This window comes from Chrysochloris asiatica, unplaced genomic scaffold (assembly GCF_000296735.1).
Source record: "Chrysochloris asiatica unplaced genomic scaffold, ChrAsi1.0 scaffold00060, whole genome shotgun sequence".
Classification (NCBI taxonomy): domain Eukaryota; kingdom Metazoa; phylum Chordata; class Mammalia; order Afrosoricida; family Chrysochloridae; genus Chrysochloris; species Chrysochloris asiatica.
This window is the reverse complement of record NW_006408578.1, coordinates 1,883,091-1,904,814: the sequence shown is the minus strand read 5'-3', so window position 1 is coordinate 1,904,814 and position 21,724 is coordinate 1,883,091.

Sequence of the window (21,724 nt, the reverse complement as noted above, 5' to 3'; positions counted from 1 at the left end):
TTCAATGTCAGTAGTTCAAACCCCCTTGGAGCAGCTGGTGGGTTTGAACTGCCTTAAGCATTTCAGTACTTATCCAAAGCACCACCAGGACCCCATGACACTTAGTCTTTATTTCTGATCTTAAGAGCCCAGTTCAGAAGTTTGCAAAATAGCAATCTAGGCCATGTAGAACTCCCACTCCATGGTGTACTAAAAAGAGAGTTCAAACCTCCCTCCAAAATACAGGCCATTCTTGTGATGTGTATCCTTCTACGCCCTCCCTGCACCCAACAAGAGGCACACAAGCGAAGCTCTTATATGGTTTTAGGGTTCCCCAGATCATCACGGAGTCCTGGTGTGGCACTATGGGTTAATGCACTGGACTGCAATGTTGGTTTGAACCACAAAGTTGGTGATTCAAGCTCACCAGTCACTCCTTGGAAACCCTATACAGGGTCACCATGGGTCAGAACCAGCTCGAGGGCACTTAACAATAACATGTACAGGGTCATCACTGAAACACCCAAGGCTTATGTAAAAATGTCCCCTCTAATGTCCCCAGTTGTTTTCAAATTGCCGAACTGGTAGTTTGACTCACTAAGACCGTCAGTAGATCCTTGGAGCTGTGCAAAATTCCATAATTACCAGCAACTGCCAAGGCAACTTTAACCCCTATGTAAAATAGTATGCATACAAATGGGCTTATTCTGAACAAGAACACACTATTAAATTTCAGGTTGGTATGGGGTTTCCCTCAAGGTGGTACTCAATATGGGCAGAGTAGCAAACACCATGGCTGTGTGTTTTCCTGTCTGGTTGGCTCATTTCATATTTTTGCATGTTTAAATAGGCAATGGGCATGCTAATTAAAATGCAATCATGCAGATAAATTATGCCAGTTTGCTAAAAAGTAAGATGAAGACCCCTTTAATTTCAAAATCTCTGGGATGGCCAAAGCAAAAGCACGATGTGATTCTAAATATGGAGAAAACTTTTCCTGATTATTACGAGTTTAAAACCAAATTTCATTTCTGGCTTTGCGTGTTGTGTTTTGTTAGATATATGGAAAATATAATAAGTGAATTTTAAGTAATTTCTTGTGAGAATCAAGACACAGAATTTCTAGTGGGTGTGTTCAAAATTCAGGTCATTCTGTGCAATTGGTATTGTCTGTCTTCGGGACTCCCTGGGTTGTGCAGATCCTTTATACTCTATTGAAAGGTTTTAGAAGTTCAAGTCCATCCAGAGATGTCTTAAAAGAAAGACTTGGAGATATCTACTTCTGAAAAAGCAGTCCGTGAAAACCCTATGGAATACAATTCTACTCTGACACACATCAGCATCAACTGGTGGTGGTGATTTGTCTTTTACCTACAGAGCTAAGTATAATGCATTTTATAAAGGTTCCTTCGATCTCAGAGCCAGAGCAACCCCTAAACCAGTGGATTCTCCTTTCCATCTATTGCCAACCAGCTTTCATGTTACCTTCACTGTCAGCCCTCAAAGGTACACCCAGCAAACAATTTCATGTCCCTAAGCCTCAGTTTCTACACCTGTAAAATAAACTTCTTTAGGCATGCTTGATTACTTCTGGAGTCATAGACCTATTTGAGAATCAGATGAAAGTCATTCACGTTGTTTGGTGGTGGTGGTGGTATGCTACTGAGTCGATTCTGACTCATAGCCACCCTACATAGGATTTCTGAGACTGTCAATCTTTACCAGAGCAGAAAGCCTCATCTTTCTCCCAGTTGGTAGTTTAGAACTGCTGACCTTGAGGTTAGCAGCCCGACTCTTAATCACTATGCTATCAGAGCTCCTTATTTACCTTAAGAATAAAACACAAACAAAAAGCAACAGATATGCACATCTTCACAGAATTGGGCACATGAATCCAGGATGTTCCCTGGTCCTGGGATGCATACCCATGGGTCTCAATACTGTAATTACATATGCCTTCAGGAAAGACCTGTTCTGGGCTCTAATTGGCCCCTTTTACTCTCACTGCGCCAACAAACACATTTTTGTTGAGTAGACTTTTGACTCATAGCAACCCTGTAGGAAAAGTAGAACTGCCAGGGTGGGTCATCCAATCAACAGGTAAGCACAGATTTATCTGAAACCCACGTGAAACTGTTCTGTACATATTAGTAAGTCAGCACAAGTAAATCCATGGCTACCTTGCTTACTGGATTCTCTGTCCCTCCCAGGGAGTGTCCATTTGAAAAGAGGCTTTGATTCTGTAGGACGGCGTTGTGGAGATGCCAGTCATACCTAAAACGAAAACAAAAACACAGAATCTTTGCTGTGGTGAAAAATGTGAACTTGTTCACTACAGATTAGTAAATAAGCATGAGTAAGTCTATCTTTACCTTACTTATTGGGTAACTGGATACTGAGAATTTCAGTCTTTACAGAAACAGACTGCTTCCTCCCACAGAGCAGCTGGTGGGTTTGAACCACCGACCTTTGGGTTGACAGCTGGAGCACAAACACTGGGCCACCAGGGCTCACTCCACACATAAAAAACATCACATAGAAGTTAGTCTTTGCTTAGGGTCACTATGAGCAGGAATCCCCTTGATGACAATGGGTTTTACTGTGAGGATGTTCTCTTGTGAATACCATTTATTCTCAGGAAATAGCTAGAAACCTTTCAAGTAACACAACAACAGAAGTGGTAGACAGTCTAGGGGTTCTTGTTGCTGGTCCTGTCCTTTTAGAAGGCATGCATTTTACTCCAGGCCATAGCTTCATGGTCACAGATTCTCCCACATGAGGTGAGGACTTCCAGACCAGGCTCAGATATCCATCAGCTTTCTCGGGTATCTAGGGGACAGTCCCTGCTTGGGTACTTCAGTCTGTCCTTTTAGCTTTTGAGTCACATCCCTTTCAAGATTCTCAAGGGTCATGCTGAATCCCCTCCTCTTCTCCAGGTCTGTTCTAGGCAGCATGTCCCATGTTGTTGTTGTTAAGTGCCGTCAAGTCAGTTTCTACCCCTAGTGACTCTGTATAGGGTTTCCAAAGAGCAGCTGCTGAGCTTGAACCACCAACCTTGTAGTTCAAACCGACTTCACAGTCCAGCTCATTAACCCACAGTTCCATACCAGGACTCTAGCATGTCCCATAGACAATACCAGAAACAATATATTTCATGGAAAAATAAGTTTGGCAGTCTACACCTTGCCCAAGTATTTGATCATATTAAAGGCTCTGAGAAAACCTTCATAAAGAAACCAATTTAATTATGTTTTACCCAATGATTTCAAAAACATGTGATCAAAGGATAACAAACTCAAAAACTCAAAAATTCTGGTTTCTGCATTTCCTCAGTCAGTGGACTTTCAATGAGCTTGTTGTTATTGTTAAGTGCTGTCAAGTCAGTTCCGACTCATAGTGACCCTATAGAGTTTCTGAGGAGTGGCTGGTGAGTTTGAACCGCCGACCTTGCAGTTCACACCGACCTTGAGATAGAATGAGTTCTTATCCTATGGTGCCACACCAGGACTCTAATGATCTTAACCTCTGCTTTCCATATTCACTGGACATCCCCTTCATCTTAATACCAATTTGTCCAAAACCCCTGAGATCTTCCCATGTTTTTCCATCGGGTGTTGCCACGTCACCTGGGTTCACTGTTGCTCCATTAGCATTTTATATCCTGTTGTTGTTTTAGAACAATGGGTGGGTTCATATAAAAAGACTATTATCCATGAGAAACGGGATTTCCATCCTAGAACCATGGCCTATTTTATCCCTCACCTGGTGGAGAAGGCTCCGGCAATGGTAAACGCTGTTGTGATTTACTAGAAGCCTTGACTGGCCACATTTTGGCATTATGCCAAGGTGGAGCTGGTTCCTCCAACCCCTGCTGAGATCCCTACAGCCATTCAGAGCCTGAGATAAATAGTCAATAGTGCTAAAATTGGTCGCTTCAAACAGCCCACAGTTAAGGAAGCTCTGCTGAATGGTTTGGTGGTCACTGGTGTGTGGATATGGTTCTATATCAGCGAGATCATAGGCAAGCATGACATCATTGGTTATGATGTTTGAAGACCAATTCTTACCCTCTGATTATATTTGGTTTACTATTTGTTCTTGAACCACATGTGATCAGACTGTTATCGGAATAAATAATTATGAAATTGAAACAAAAACAAAAACACTATCATTGATCTGTGTATGTGTGTGGGGGGGGGAGGGTTGGGGAGGGAACAACCCCTTTATCTCTCCTTCTGACATGTTTACATGGAAGTTTAGTATTTTGGAGCTGAAAGAATCCTTGGAGATCACCTGATCATTCATCAAATTTTATAAATATGAGAATGATATAAGGGAGAAACAAGAAACCATCTTCAAAGATGTAACTATTCTGTTAAATGCCATTGAGTCAGTTCCGACTCATAGGGTTTCCAAAGAGCAGCTGATGAGCTTGAACTGCCGACCTTTGTTGTTCACAGTCCAGTGCTGATCCTACAGCGCCATAGCATAGCCTCCATAAATATTATGTTGTTGTTGTGAAGTGTCGTCGAGTAGATTCCGACCCATAGCGACCTTGTATAGGGTTTCCAAGGAGCAGCTGATGAGCTTGAACTTCTGACCTAGCAGTTCAAATGGCTTTGCAGTCTGGCACATTAACCCACAGTCAGAACTGTCTTCAAGGCACATAATCACCACCAGGCTGGAGTTGTTCACAGGTAAAAAGTTATACTCTACAAAAATAAGGCCTGAGAGTTTAAGTGACTTGGCAGATATAAGGCCGAAGCTTAGATATTTTGATCTGTAGTCCAGTGGCCCTGGGAAATGGCTCAAGCTTCCCAAAGGAATATGAACTTGATTTACATGAAGGAGTGAGGTATGCTTGGCACAAACCCAGTGATCTACACAGAAATCTATCCAAAGATCTAATTACAGATCAAAGGCTTTCATGGTAAGGACGGAAGGACAGGAAGGAGGAAAAGTAAGATTTTTGTAAGGAATCCAACCTTAGTATCATGAGGCAACTCAGTCAATTTGCATAGTATTTACAAAGTTCATGTTCTGTGTCCTAGTGAAGTGAGTAGCATCTGAGGTCTTAAAAGTTTGCAAGCAGTCATCTAAGTTTCTAGTCACCAAGAGGGAAAAAAAAGGAAACCAAAGTCACAGAGAACAAACTAATCTCTGAGATTAATAATCTAAACAAACCACAGTCTCATCTACCCTGAGACCAGAAGATCTAGATGGTACCTGGCTACCACTGCCAACTGTTCTGATCAAGGCCCCAATAGATGGACTTTGATTTGTTGTTGTTGTTAAGTGCCATCGAGTCGGTTCCAACCCATAACAACCCTGTATAGGGTTTCCGAGGAACAGCTGATGAGCTTGAACCACCGACCTTGAAGTTCAAACAGCTTTGCAGTCTGGCCGCATTAATGCACAGTGCCACACCAAGACTCCTTGTTAGGTGCCATCAAGTTGCTTCCAACTCATAGTGACCCTGTGCACAACAGAAGGAAATACTACCCGGTCCTACACCATCTTCACAATTGCTGCTACGTTTGAACCCATTGCTGCTGCCACTGTGCCAGAAAAAAAGGAAGACCCCCATCTCATCTGGGGTCTTCCTTTTTTCCTCTGACCCTCTACTTTTCCAAGCATGTTGTCCTTCTCCAAGGACTGGCTCCTCCTGATAATGTCCTTGAAAGACCAGGAGGAAAACATGAAATTCTTTAAAAATCCAAACTTACTAGAACAACTGAGACTAGAGGACTCCCTGACAGTTACCCTTTAAACTGTTGTTGTTGTTGTTAAGTACCATGGAGTCGGTTCCGACTCATAGAGACCCTGCACAGGGTTTCTGAGGCTGTAAATCTTTACGGGAGCAGAAAGCCTCATCTTTCTCCCGCGGAATCGCTGGTAGTTTCGAACTGCTGACCTTGTGGTTAGCAACCCGATTCGTAACCACTGTGCTATGAACTCTTTAAACCTTGAACCAAAACTATTCCCTGAGGTCCTCTTTTTTGTGAAGTAACAGATTGGCACACAAATAAAGGGTATTATCCATGCATTCAGTGCTCCATTAAAACAAAAAAACATCTACATAAGACCAAAGTGTTAACTTTGCTCTAAGGCCAACAAAAGAAGGGGGCAGGGAAACTAGACCACTGGAAATGGAACAAACAGAACGCCATCAAAGAGAATGATGACACTGTGAAAAATGTAAATAACATTACTGAACAATTTGCATAAAAATGGTCAAATAGGAACCTAATTTGCTGTGCAAATTTTCACCAAAAACATGCTAAGGTATTATTTTTTTTTTAAAGGAGAGAAAGAAAACAAATTAGGGATCCACAGCTGCTGATTTTGTCTTGAGTAAATATTAAAATCCCCATAGCCTCCTCACACCTGGGTGGGTAAACGTCTCTGTGTATATACATATATAAGCTTCATTGGTTTTGCTTCTCTAGAGAGCCCAGCCTAAGACACCCTCATATATGTCTGTGGAACCCCCAGTGAGTTCCCCGCTAGATCACATGCATTTTCAATGTTTTCTTAAAGAATGACATTTAAGCTGAGCTATGAAGGTTAAATAAGCTTGGTGGCACAAAGATTGTTCAGTTGCTAAACAAAACGTTGGCAGTTCAAACAAACCAGTCTCTATGTGGGAGAGATTTTACAGCCTTGGAAACTCAGTGGGGCAGTTTTACTCTGTCCTAGAGTGTCTCTGAAAGGAGCCCTGGTAGTGTAGTGGACTACAAGCTGGACTGCTGACCACAAGGTCAAAAGTTTGAAGGTACCAGTGACTCCACTGGAGAAAGATGAGGCTTTCTGCTCCCATAAAGACTTACAGTCTTGGAAACCGCTATACAGAGTCACTATGAATCAGAACCAACTCCACGGCACACTACCACCATAATGTCTTTGGGGAGCTCAGTGGACTCCATAGGATAAGCACTGGACTGCTAACCACAAAGGTCAATGGTTTGACCTCAGCAGCTGCTCCTTGAGAGAAAGATGAGGCTTTCTGCTCCTGCAACTATTTAAGCCTCAGAAACGTTATACAGGTTTGCTGTGAGACAGAACTAACTCCAAGGCACTTAACAACCACAGCAAAATCTCCTCCTGGAATGCCTGAATTAATTTTGTTTCCCCCATACTCACTTATATGTATTCATTCCATTTCCACCACAAGACAGAGGTTCTCAGGAAAGGTCAATCCCCATTTTATGTGAAGAGTCTAGACTATTCCATTTGGTAGTCTCAGCAGCTTCCTGCAATACCACGTCATGGTGTCAATAGCTTCACATTAGGCTTCTTCTAATTCAAGTCTGTGATGGTGCTTTTAAACCACAACTACTAAATTACTTTATTTACTTAAAGAGTGTCCACTGCTCCCAGGGCCTCTGGGTATGGGCACAAAATGCTGCAGAGGAGGAGGAGCATTCACAGAAGTCCTCAGCAGTAAGTGAACGACTAGCTGCTCATTATCACACTCCTGCAGTAAGACTATGTACATCAACAAGGATGAACTATAAGAAACATATGATTCTTGTTCACACTTACATAAAATAGTGACAGTGCTGTTAGTAATTAGTTACCAGATCCTCAATTACTTTGTTCTTTGGCGTTAGTAATATGCCACTGAAAGTTTTACACCAAATTAACATTACCCACATTCAACTGTTTCAAAGCCCTTTGAAAAATGCACTTTCTTTATATGCAAAAATGATACAACTGGCAGTACACTTTGCATTTCTTTTCTTCCAGGTTCAAGTTAAGAGACAATGGAGACATCCATTTCTACCAGACCCATCTTGGTTCAGGATTTTACTGCTCTGAGATTGTTAGCTGGAGTTAAATGGTTTGTCCATGATTATGAACGATTATTTCATTCTTCAGAGCTAACTCTTCTATCTGAGAAATAAATGTGTCTATTGTTTGGAGGAGTCCTGATGTGGTGCTGTGGGATAAAGCACTGATCCTCAAGGGCAGTTTGAATCATAAGGACAACGGTTCAAACTCACTAGCCGCTGTTTGGGAACCTTATACAGGGTTGCTATGAGTCATAACCGGCTTGACCACCTGTAACAACAACATTGGTCTGAAACACTGGCAGACCACTAAGCCTAGCTGATTAAGGTGACAGAGAGCAAATTCTGAATATTGCCGAGGTACTTACTTAACCGGGAAGCATTGGTGGTTCGGTGGTGGAATTCTTGACTTTCATGTGGTAGGCCTCGGTTCCCTACCAATGCATAACCTGTTCATCAGTGGAAGCTTGTTCGATACTAAGAGGCTGTACAGAATTGAGTGGATCTTCCAGACTAAATTGGATTAGGATGAAAATCAACCACTGAAAAACCCCAGTGGATCACAATGGTCTGATCTGCCACCAATCGTGGGGATGGCTCATATTATAGATTACATTGAGCCTTCTCAAAAATATGCATCAACTTGGCTAGGCCTTCATTCTCAGTATTATGTAATTATCCTCCATGTTGTGATCTAATTATCACATGCTTTGTAAATCCTAACCACTATAAAGGGGGGTTTAGGATAAACACTAGCGGCATAATCACAAGGTCAGTGATTCAAACCCAATAGCCACTCCTAGGGAAATCGTTATGAGTGGGAACAGACTCAAGGGCACTTAGCAACAACAACACGATGCTTGCGAGGCAGGGTCACAAGCAGCTATGTTACTGAAGTACGATATTAGCTACAGGATTTGGTGGTTTCTTGAGTCAATCGCTTTTGCATTATAATAATCAAACAGAGATGAAATGTTGTGCCCCTGCCATGAGAATCTCACAGACCCAAGACACATGGAGATCTCCAAGGGATATGGGACCTACAGATGTTGAAAGCAGACAAGAACCTTCCCAAGTGTCGCCAGAGAGAAAACCTTCCCCTGGAGGTGAATTTGGACTTTCAGTCTCCTGAACTGTGAGGGAATAGATTTGTTAGTTAAAGCCACCATTGGCTTGTGGTATTTCTACTATTGCAGCACGAGATAACTAAAACAGAGCCAGGTCAGGCAGTGCTTTGTTCTGATGTGCTTTGTTCTGGGGTTGATGTGAGTCTGAAGCCACCTGGACACTAACAGCTTACCTAACTAGGGCTCATTCGAGTCGATATATTCCTAGAGAGGCACTTAATGCCAGAACTTTGCTGCTGCTGCTGCTGCTGTATACCATTGAGTCAGTACCAACTCATAGTGACCCTGTTACAGGGTTTCCAAGGCTGTAAATCTGTGCAGTTGCAGAAAGCCTCATCTTTCTCCCCATGGAACAGCTGGTGGATTCAAACTGCTTTCTGACCTTGCAGCTAGCAGCCTAGTGCATAACCCACTATGTTACCAGGTCTCCTTGTCAGAACTTTAAGGGTAAATAGTTTTCTAATCAACATTAATTCACCAAACATTTTCTGCCACTGAGTTGGTTCTGACTCATAGTGACCCTGCATTGGGTTTCTGAGGAATGGCTGGTGAATTTGAACTGCTGACCTTGCAGTTCAAATCGAACTTGCAGTCCAGTACATTATCCCACAGCACCACAATAGTGACCCTATTGGTCAGTGGTGGTCAGTTCTGACTCATAGCGACCCTGTATAGGGTTTCAAAGGCTATACATCTTTATGAGAGCAGAAAGCCTCATCTTTCTCCTGTGGAGCAACTGGTAGATTCAAACTGCGACCCTATGGTTAGCAGCCCAGCTAGTAATCCACTATGCTACCAGAGCTCCTTAACTACTCCATTGTTGTTGTTGTTGTTAGGTGTCATCGAATCAGTACCGACTCATAGCGACCCTATGCACAACAGAACGAAACACTGACCAGTCCTGGGCCAACCTCATAATTGTTGCCATGCTTGAGCCCACTGATGCTGCCACTTGGCCAATCCACCTCACTGGGGGGCTTCCTCTTTTGCTCTCATCTTCCACCTTACCAAACATGTTATCCTTCTCCAGTGACTGGTCCCTCCTGACAATATGTCTGAAGTATGAGAGACGAAGTTTGGTCATCCTGGCATCCAAGGAACACTCTGGCTGCACTTCTTCCAAAACGGATCTATTGGTTCTCTTGGCAGCACTTTCAATATTCTCCTCCAACACCATAACTCAAATGCATCAGTTCTTCTATGGTCTTCCTTATTCACTGTCCAGCTTCCACATGCATATGAGGTTATTGAAAATACCGTGGCTTGGGTCAGGTGCACCTTAGTCCTCAAGCTGACATCTTTGCTCTTCAACACTTTCAAAAGGACTTGTCCAGCAGATTTGCCTAATGCAATCCATCGTTTGATTTCTTGACTGCTGCTTCCATGAGTGGTGATGATTGATCTAAGAAAAATGAAGTCTTTGAAAACTTCAATCTTTTCTCTGTTGATAACAATGTTTATTGGTCTAGTGGTGAGGATTTTTTTTTTTTTTTCTTTACATTGAGATGCAATCCATACCGAAAGCTGTGGTCTTTGATCTTCATCAGTAAATATTTTAAGTCTTCTTCACTTTCAGCAAGCAAGGTTGTATCATCTGCATATCACAGGTTGTTAATGAGTCTTCCTCCAATCCTGATGCCACATTTTTCTTCATATAACCCAGTTTCTTGGATTATTTGCTCAGCATACAGGTTGAATAAGTATGGTGAAAGAATACCACCCTGGCACACATCTTTCCTAATTTTAAACCATTAGGGTGTCTGAGACTATGCATCTCTAAGGAGCAGAATTTTTCTCCTGCAGAGTAGACACTGGGATTTGAACCACCAATCTGTAATCAATATTGTTGTTGTTGTTGTCAAATACCATGGAGTCAGTTCCGACTCATAGCGACCCTGCACAAGGTTGCTGAGGCTGCAACTCTTTATGGGAGCAGAAAACCTCATCTTTCTCCCGCGGAACAGCTGGTAGTTGTGAACTGCCCACCTTGAGGTTAGCAGCCCGATTCATAACCACTATGCTAACTCCTTTAAATTCAGCTTCTACTTTTCTGTTTGTAGAAAGTTAATGATAACTGTTAATATCTAAATCCTTAGGAAGATGGAGATAAACACTATATAAAACACTTCCATTTTAAAGGAAAGAAAAAACCCCACAAAAATCCCTCTTTATGGAATAAAAAAAGATATATGTGAATCAGGCAGGAATCCCAAAATCAAAGTGCAAATTCTGTTGTTGTTGTTGTTGTTTTAAGTAGCTATTACTTTCTCAAGAGAAAGAAACAATAGGATCCAATTCCATCCCCATCTTCACCTTACAAATGACCCTGTAGACAATGTTTACGTAATACCTAGGGAAGTTTTGTTTTATATTGACATTGTAACTAGAAAATTGGATCAACATCTTTTCACTGGTTAACACCAAGCCCTGTAAGATCTGGAGTTTCGTTTCCAAATCTATCTGAAACTCCCACATCTTTGACTACACATTTTCAATTGAAATATGAATGTGTCAATTAGCTATCTGGCTGAGAGAGTGCACGCTGAATCCAGGAGCTACAGATTTTGCCATGAGATTAAATATTTGATATGCTCTAAATGCAAATCCACAAATGATATTTAGTTCTCTTCTTTCCTTTATTATAATTTTAAATCCAATACGCTGTTATTGTTATTCAGTAAGCTGTCTTTCACATATGGGAATTCTCCTTATTCATCATCAAGAGTAAAGCAGGCGATAAAAGACTTCTCTTTGGTTGTTGTTGTCAAGTGCCTTCCAATCAGTTCCGACTCATAGTGACCCTGTATAGGATTTTCAAGGAGTGGCTGGTGAGTTTGAATCGCCGACCTTGTGTTTCAAACTGAGTTTGTGATCTACTGCTTTATCCCACAGCCCCACACCAGAGAAACTCTATTATGCCACCCCATAATTTTTTTGCAACCATATGGAAGATTCCTGGTTGGACTAAGAAGGTCTCTCTGTTAAGCAGCAAATTTGTGTGTGTGTCCATCCATAGTGTTAATTAAAATGAAACAAATTTAAATTCATGGTCTTTGATTCTTAATATCATGGTCTAAACAAACTCAACTAACCATTTCAGACATTATAAGAATGCAATCAAACATTTATTGGGAAAAATATTATCTAAATATTCATTTCAAGAAAACCATTTAGATTCTAATAAGTTAGTCTGCTAGCAAATGGGCAAGAACGCAGGATTGGTAACAAATGTTGTGCTCCTACAAGTAATTATTTTCCCTTAAAACAGAATACATCCCTCACCAACCACCCCCCTCCCCACCATCACCCCTTCAACAATGTGAATTCTTCAATCCTTCTGGATAAAAGGCTTAGATGATCTGTTGTCTCCAGCCAGAACGACTGCATATGTTCAATAATATATCAGTTTCATCGGCCGCCATCGGATAGGCACATCTAACAATAAATCATTTGGGGAACTTCCTGAATCCTAGCCAAGTTGTAGACAATAAAAGATCTTGCTTGTAAAGGCAGCTATAAAAGTTAATTTCATACAGGTTCCCCTGCATACATGCTACGGTTCAGTTCCAAACAGATGTGATCTTGGATTGGCAATGGAAAATGGCATGATGCATTCTTGCTAACTTTCCGTACAGCGAGATCCAAATACTTGGTGTAACCTTTGGTCATTAGCGCACTGCAGCAGGTATGAAAAATGAATTCCTCAAGCTTTTCTAATGCCCCAAACACTGTTGTTTCCAGTCTGAGCTATTCTTCCACATTGGAAAGATTATCCAGTAAAGACATGCAGAGACTGAGAAAATCCTCACAGAGCAAAATAACAAAGGCAACAGCCAGCATTTGGGGCTGCATTCTAAAAGACTCTTTTGAAACAAGAACTTGGTTTTCATTCTTTCTTTGCTTTTACCAGTAGAGGTCCCAGCAAAGAGCTGCTAAAGCAACTAGCCTCTCTGCTGGCCCAGCTAGTGCACAGGGAGAGGAAATCTGGAGAAAAGGAAAGGGCTAGAAGTAAACACCAGGACCAGCGTTACATGCATTGATTAAAATTGCTTCCATTGCTCCAAGGTCACTTTGTCCTTGTCACACTATGGCCACCTTAAACTCTTCCTCTGCCCCTGCCAAGAACCACTGCTCACCCTTATTCATTCCCAAGAGTCCCCCTGTTTGGCTAAAACAATGCGTCTCCTGATCTTAAACAATAATTGGGTTCCTGGGATATCACGTGTTAGTCTGAATTTTTGTAATTTGAGCCATGCTGTGTGCACTCCCAGAATTCCCATTAAAACATTCCCTGGAATCGATTTGCAACAAGAATGATCAATCCTTCACTTTATCTGTTGTTGGAATTGGGATTTTCAAAATATGGTCAAGATACGTCCTCTCCACCAAAGCCCTGCTAAGTTGGAATGTGTAAAACAAGTCCAGAAATTGTGGGACAATTAAGTTGGAGGGCTGACCAAGGGTTCCCTGAATAAATAACTCATACACCTGTAATTCATTAAGGCCGATCTAGAGATTAAGGTGCTCCAGGCCAAGGGGGCGGTTGTCACAGAGGGAAAGTACATTGATGATGCTATATGATAGCTATTTGTATAATCTATGTACTCACATCTTCTACCAGCAGAATGCTTTGTAATGACAAATTATGCTTGAGATCCATTATTTCACAAGAACTTGTGTGTATGTGTGTATGTATGAGAGATAGAGAAGGATTTTTATGCTTACTTTCTAGTTCAGGAAAGGAAGGCTTCATGACATTTTTAATTAAGTGACAATCCCAAAGAGGGAAAAGAAGACAAAGGGCCAAGAACCAGAAGTGTGCTCTGAAAGAGCACTAGAGCAGGAGTCATAACCCAGCTCCACGGATGATGCTTGATTGCATTTTGGCACTGGGCTCCAGGGTGATACCTGTCTCTAAGACAAAGGGAGATAGGGTTCACCTACAGGCAGCTACAGCCTTGGCAAGTCACTTAACTCCCTGGGCCTCCCTTTTCTCATCTTTAGAAATGAAAGGGCTGAGCTGGAAAATGAATCTGAGGGTCCCTTCCACAGTTGATATTTCATGAGGGTTTTTCTGAATGAAAGTGCTGGAGATGAATTGTAGTTATTGGCAAAAAGCTTTGGGAGTCTTGGGTCTCTTAGCCATGCTTTAGCCCACGTGCCTTGTGCTTTTAAGAAAGAGGCACAGGTGTGTCACACCATGAGTTGAGTGGCCTGAGAACTAGGTGAGAAACAAGATAAAACCCAGGGCAGGCAATTCAGAGAGCAGAAAACAGAGAGGTTAGAAGTAAGGTCCATTTTATAAGCCTGAGCACAGCCCTCCAATGGTCTCTGCTGGGGTTGGTTCTCCATTTATTGGTTGGTTTTCTTAGAACCAAGAACATATGGTTTTGCTTCACCAAGCAGGCGAGAAAATGAACACCCAAACTGTGACTAGTCTGCCTCTTGCCTGAGGGACTAAGCAGCATATGATGTCTCCAGATTCCTACAATCTCAATTCCCACCACAAACAGGAAAGGGTCTCATCCCATTTTATCACCCCCTAGCCTCCAGAGCACAGCCTTCAATATGGATTACATCTCAATGTAAAGAAAACAAAAATCCTCACCACTGGACCAATAAACAACATTCTTATCAATGGAGAAAAGATTGAAGTTGTCAAGGACTTCAATCTTCTTGGATCAATTATCAACACTCATGGAAGCAGCAGTCAAGAAATCAAATAACATATTGCATTTGGCAAATCTGCTGCACAAGACCTTTGTTGAAAAGCAAAGATGTCAGCTTGAGGACTAAGGTGTGCCTGACCCAATCCATGGTATTTTCAATAACCTCACATGCATGTGAAAGCTGGACAGTGAATAAGGAAGACTGTAGAATAATTGGTGCTTTTGAGTCATGGTGTTGGAGGAGAATATTGAAAGTGCCATGGACTGTCAAAAGAACCAATAGATCCATTTTGGAAAAAGTGCAGCCAGAGTGCTCCTTGGAGGCCAGGATGGCCAGACTTCGTCTCTCAGACTTTGGACATATTGTCACGAGGGACCAGTCGCTGGAGAAGGAAATCATGTTTAGTAAGGTGGAGGGTCAGAGAAAAAGAGGAAGATCCCCAACAAGATGGATTGGCAAAGTGGCAGCATCAATGGACTCAAGCGTGGCAACAGTAGTGAGGCTGGCCCAGGATCAGGCAGTGTTTCATTCTTCTGTGCATAAGGTTGCTATGAGTCGGTACCAACTAACAACAACAACAAGCCTCCAGAATGTTCCTTGAAACCAGGATGGTAAGACTTTGTCTCTTATATTTTGGACATGTTCAGGAGGGACAAGTCCCTGAAGAAGGACATCATGCTTGGTAAAATGGAGGGTCAATGAAAAAGAGGAAGACCCCAATGAGATGGACTGGCACAGCTGCAGCAACAGAGGGCTCAAGTGTAACAATTGTGAGGATGAAGTAGGACCAGGCAGTGTTTCAGTCGCTATTACTTGGAACCCACTCTAAGGCACCAAACAACATCCATCCTTTCCCTTTCCCTCCTTCACTCTCCGCCATTGGTAATTCAGAGCACAACAGGTCTGCTTTGGTAATCTATCAGTCTGTCATTAATGGCACCAGCCATTGTGAGTGTGGTCTATGGCATTCAGTAGAAGTAGGACTGGTTTGATGTCCAGACACTGAGAACTAGACCCTCATTTAACAACCCCATGAATAACTAGAACATTTACAGTTAGTAGCAATTTCTCTCTCCCCTTGTCTGTAACCATCTGAACAGCCCAATCGACAAGATCATATAGCTAATTTTGCTTTATTTTACTTAGTGGGTCAGCTCTTGGGAAAAAACTGAGGATTCTAAAATGTAATAATGGCATTCTATGAGGTAATAAATGGTACTTTTGTGGTAAAGAAGAGTTCTCACTTGGCTCCCAAGAGACAGCTTTCTACCTGGCAGAATATGGATCACTGGTTTTCAGTCCAAGAGGGTGCCGCCGGCTGCAAGGGAGTTGTTCTTTATGTATTCAGTATATGAAATATGTCTCTCAGCACAAGTTCTAAACCAAGACCAGGTGCTTTTAAACTACCTCCACCCTTAGTTGTTCAAAAGCGTTGCCGCTCTCCCAAGGAGTAGTTCTGTCAGGAGGAATCTCCCTTGATAGATGAAGAACCCCATACAGGGAAGAGGCTGGCCATTTGTCCAGGCCACATTTGCCTAAGACCATACTGAGGACTCCTTTGCTCAAGTCATGTTACCAACTCTGGAAGAAACACTCGTAAGAAAGACCTGGAAACTGACTTCTGAAAATTAGCCCATGAACAGTATGGATCACAACCTAATACTGTCCAAGGTAGTTCTGGAAGATGATTCCCCAGACTGGAAGACATTCAAAGTATACAGTGGCTGAAACAATGGGCTTGAGCAGAGGAACCATCATGGAGATGTCAGACAACACGTCACATGAGTGCTTTGAGCAGCACCTCCAAAGAAATAAACCTTGATTCCATGTTAACCCGCTTTAAGCCTTTGCCATCTAGATACGAAATTTCTACAAATTGGCTTCCAATGGAGGGAAAGAAAAGCACTGGACTCAAGAGCTCAGATGAGGAGAAAGAGTCATCCACGGGCTCTATTAGCCAGAAATTGTCCCTGTGATTCTCCCCATCACTAGGCAGAAGTTTTCATAACCCAAATCACACTTCATGTTCTATAGAAAGTAGTTGATCTTCAAAATGACCAAGTTGCTACTAGGCCATACACAGTTACTGAGAAGTAAACTGACACTTGAGTACTAATTAAAAACAAAGCCAAACCCACAGCCATCCAGTCCATTCTGACTCACAGCAACCTTACAGGACAAGATGGAGATGTTCCGTAGGCCTACTGAGACTGGTTAAGACAGCCTCATTTTTTCTCCAGCAGAGTTGTTGGTGGGTTTGAACCACCAACCCTATGGTTAGCAGCCCAATGCTTAGCCCACAGAGACACCAGGATTCTTCTGAGTAGTCATGTTTTTCTTAAGCGCCGTCAAGTCGATTCTGACCCATAGCGACCCTGTATAGGGTTTTCCGAGGAGCAGCTGGTGAGCTTGAACCACCGATCTTGCAGTTCATATGGCTTTTCAGTCCGGCACATTAACCCACAGCGCCACACCAGGACTCCCTGAGTAGTAATAGTAGCAATCATATTAATATCTAACATCTGTGAAATGCTTAACAGTTAACAGGGTAGCTTTGTACATATCACTTGTAATTCTCACACTCTCTCTGGGTTGCCTAGTATTATCCTCCTTTCATAGATTAACAACTGAAAAATTGTTAGAAAATTTTAGCAGCTGGATTCGTACGCAAGTTGTCTGAATCAAAGTCTAAAGCACTTCTTTCCTTATGCCACAAAGAAATCTCAGAAGCACCAGGTTAACTCACAAAGTATTTTGGTGAATCTTAAGTCAAGGAATATCTTTATATTTCTGAAATTGTACATATATATTTTTTTAAATGTATAAGAAAATGGTTTCCAATTAAAAATGATAATCTTTATCATAAAAACCAAGAGGATTAAACACTGACTTCAGTTGTCTGGGTCAGCAATCTTTTGGGTCTCCCTGGTTTGCCTCTGTATTTCAGGAGATTGTATTATCTGTCTTCATCTTTGTTCCTGATAGAGTTGTTGTTGTTAAATGCTGATGAGTCGATTCTGACTCATAGCGACCCTGCATAGGGTTTCCAAGGAGCGGCTGGTGAGTTTGAACCTCTGACCTTGCGTTCCAGTGCTTTGTCCTACAGTGCCACACCAGGGCTCTTCCAAAGGAGGGGACTTACAATTCCAGATATGGCTCTCTGCTGTCAAGGTTTACAGGTGGCTTACAAACAGTTTTCAACAGCCGCTGCCTCTGTTCCCTGAAATTTCCTTTGTTGTTGTTAAGTGCCATCGTCAGGTCTGATTCATAGTGACCCTGTAAAGGGTTTCAAGCCCACAAACAATTAACAAGCAATTTTTGGCCAAACATCTTTGTCTTTGTTCTTTCTAGGCTAAGTCTATTTCTGGCTTAATAGGGCAGCGATAAATGACACTTGATGATGATTTGTATCTTTCCAAGGAGGGTTTGGAATTCTGGTGTGACACTATGGATCAGCACTGGACTGCAAACCACAAGGTCAGCAGTTCAAACCCACCAGCCACTCCTTGGAAACCCTACACAGGGTCCCTAGGGGTTGGAACCAACTTTAAGGCACTTAGATACAACAACAAAATAGGGTTTCCCAGGAGCAGCTGGTGGGTTTGAACTGCTGACCTTGTGGTTTGCAGTCCAGTGCTGATCCTACAGTGCCACACCAGAAGTCCAAAACCTCCTTGGAAGAATACAAATCATTCACTGATCATCTAGCAACTGACATTTAGTGCTGCCCTATTAGGCCAGAAATAGACTTAGCCTGAGAGAACAAAGACAAAGATGTTTGGCCAACAATTGCCTGTTAATTGTTTGTCTCCTCAATTAGAATTTTAATATCTGTATTCACAGTAGTTTTCCCCAACTCCTAGGACAGAGTCTGGCAAATAATCAGGACTAAATTAATGTCTGTTAAATGAAGACAGGAAGGAGGAAGGAAAAGAGGCAAGGAGAAAGGAAGGGAGGGAAGGAGAGAGGGGTGGAAAGAAAGAGAGAGGGGGGAGGAAAGAAGGAACTGGGTTTATCCTTCTAAGATTGTCTGCAGGGAAACAGATCAGGGATGAATACGTTCAAATGTTCAAATTGTTAAAATCAGTTTTATCACAATATGCTGCTTCCTGGGGCCATGTACCTCCACCTCTTCCCCTGGTAGAATGGGCCCATCCAGTCTAGAAGCAAGACTCTCCTTCCACATTATAAACCAGAGCATGTGCCACAAACCAGAGCACAGACACATCTTCCTCAGGGAAGGAATCCATCATCTCTCACTATGTCTGTCTTTAGGTTTTGTTCCTGGCCTCTGGAGTCCAGTAATCTTGGAACTTCAGTCTTGAGGAAGGTCCACCAGCTCCCTACCAGTCCATCTTTCTGTCACACCAGCAGCCTGTGGTAAGAAGCTGATGCCAGGCTGATCTTCCACTCTTGCCTTTGCTCATGCTCTACAAGCCAGTGAATGGGCCAGCCCGAGAAACCAAGCCTGCTTCTTGCAGATGCCAGAAGTTTCCCAGCTAATATCCCCAACCTTTATCACTTGTGTTCTACTTCCAGTTTACAAGGGGCCCTCTCTGAATTCCCAGTCTTCCCACACAGCTCCTAAAGGGATTTTGCTGTTGTTAGGTGCTGTCAAGTCAATGCCAACTCATAGCAACCCTATGCACAACAAAACAAAACATTGCCTAGTCCTGCACCATCCTCACACTTGTGTTTGAGCCCATTGTTGCTCTCCTTCCTCTTTTTCCTGACAACATGTCCACAGTATGAGAGATTAAGTCTCACCACCCTGATTTCTAAGGAGCATTCTGGCTTTACTTTTTCCAAGACAGATTTGTTTGTTCTTCTGGTAGTTTATTTTTAAGTTTTTATTGTGAATTGAGTGATACTTTACATGGGGGAATATCAGTTTTATATTCATCATTTCATTGCAATGATTACACTCTCTTCCATGCCTCATTCAATAGTATTTGCTTCTAGTCCCTCTGCTTTTGTTTGTTTGTTTAGGATGTACACAAAAACACTCAGGAATATATAGTCATTTAAACAACCAAAGGGCACATTCTGCAAGCCTGCCTCCTGGCGACCAACACCAGACTGCCAACACACAGCCTTTCTCTTTCCATGAGTCTAGAGTCTTCAGATGCTCTATTTCTCCATGCCCTCATCTGTGTCTCCATCTTTGGTGTTGCTGCTTCTCTGATAGGGTCCCACATTCCGCTCATGCTCTTCTCCCTTGATAGTCCTAGGGTTCTCTGTTCCTGGACTGTAGGATTAACTACTCCCCTCTTTTTATTACAAAACTTCTATCTTTATAGTTGTGACAGTCGCAATTAGTCATGATAACAATTACTCACTATTGAATCATAAGAATCTTATCCCCAACTCTTTTCACCAGCCTGTCTAGACAAGATGAATATTATTCAGTGGGGATTCCTGGCAGTACTTCCAATATTCTTCACCAACACCATCATTCAAATGCATCAATTCTTCTAGAGTCTTTCTGATTCATTATACAACTTTCACATGCATATGAGGTGACAGAAAATATCATGACTTTGGTCAGGAATGTCTTAGTCCTCAAAGTGACATCTTTGCTCTTTGATACTTAAAAGAGTACTTTTACAGCAGATTTGCCCAGTGTCGTGCCTTGTTTGATTTCTTAACTGCTGTTCCAAAGTCTTTGACAACTCTAATATTTTCTCCCTTTATTATGATGCTATTTATTGGTTTAGTTATAAGGATTTTCTGTTTCTTTACAATGAAGTACAATTCATACTGAAGGCTGTAGTCTTTGATCTTCATCAGTCTTTTAAGTCCTCTTCTCTTCAGCAAGTAAGATTATGTCATATACATGTGGCATATTGTTAATGAGTCTTCCGTCAATCCTGATGTCATATTCTTTTTCATCTAATACAGTTTCTTGAATTATTTACTCAGTGTACAGATTGAATAAGTATGGTGAAAGGATACAATCCTGATTGATGCACAACTTTTTTTTTTTTTTTAGAAGAGAACAAGGTGTTTAAATAAGTTAAACAGAACTGGGTGATTTAAAATCAGGAAAGGTGTGTTCCAGGATTGTATTCTTTCACCATATCAGTTCAATCTGTATGTTACACAAGTATTCTGAGAAGCTAGATTATATGAAGACAAATGTGGTATCAGTATTAGAGGAAGACCCATTTACAATCTGTGATTTGCAGATGATACAACTCCCTGAAAGTGAAGACGCTTGCTGAAAGTGAAGAGGACTTAAAATACTTACTGATGAAGATCAAAGACTACAGCCTTAGATTGCATATAGATTGCACATCAACATAAAGATGACAAAAGTCCTCACAACTGCACCATAAATAACACCATGATAAATAGAGAAAAAGATTGAAATTGTCAAAGACTTCATTTTACTTGGATCAATAATCAACACTTATGGAAACAGCAGTCAAGAAATTAACTGAGAGACAAACAAGATAGCAGATAGGGTAGAAGTACAGTGAGGATCGCTGTCCGCAATAACACAGAATACTGGACGAAGCAGGTTCAGGAGATGGTCCCAGAACTCTGAACTACATATAAAAGAATATTTAGAAAGTTTGAATGCTTACAATCAGTGGAATTTGTAGCAGAAGCAAGAAATCTAGTGCTTTCAGGGATCCGCCAGGCTCAGCATATCCCAGAGGGGCCATCTTGGGTGAGACTGAGTGGGAGAAGGATCAGAGCAGCCACAGAAGCCTAACCAATCCAGAGATAAAGGTGTGGACATTCTTTTTTTTTCTCCTTTTTTGTATTTATTCATTGATCTCTTGCTGTCTGTGCAACTCCATCATGGTGACTAGAGGGTGTGTCTGAATGAGTGGACACTCCACCCCTACCCCCAGAGGGTTCTACTACTCATATGCACAGATCTCCTCAAAATTTAAAGGAACACTTATCACTTAAAACTAAACAGCAATGCAAAATGGCCACAGCCAGCCCTGAACTGTTCATCACTAGGAAAAAGGCCTGAACGGAGGATGTGGAGAGGGACAAGCAGACTAAAAAGGAAACAGGATGAAAATCAAATCCTGAGTTACTTCATAACAACGTAACAGTGGCATCTTGAAATTTCTCAGGTGGCCTTGAAGGCAAGAAGACAAAAGAGAACATTAAAATCACACTCATATTAGGCTA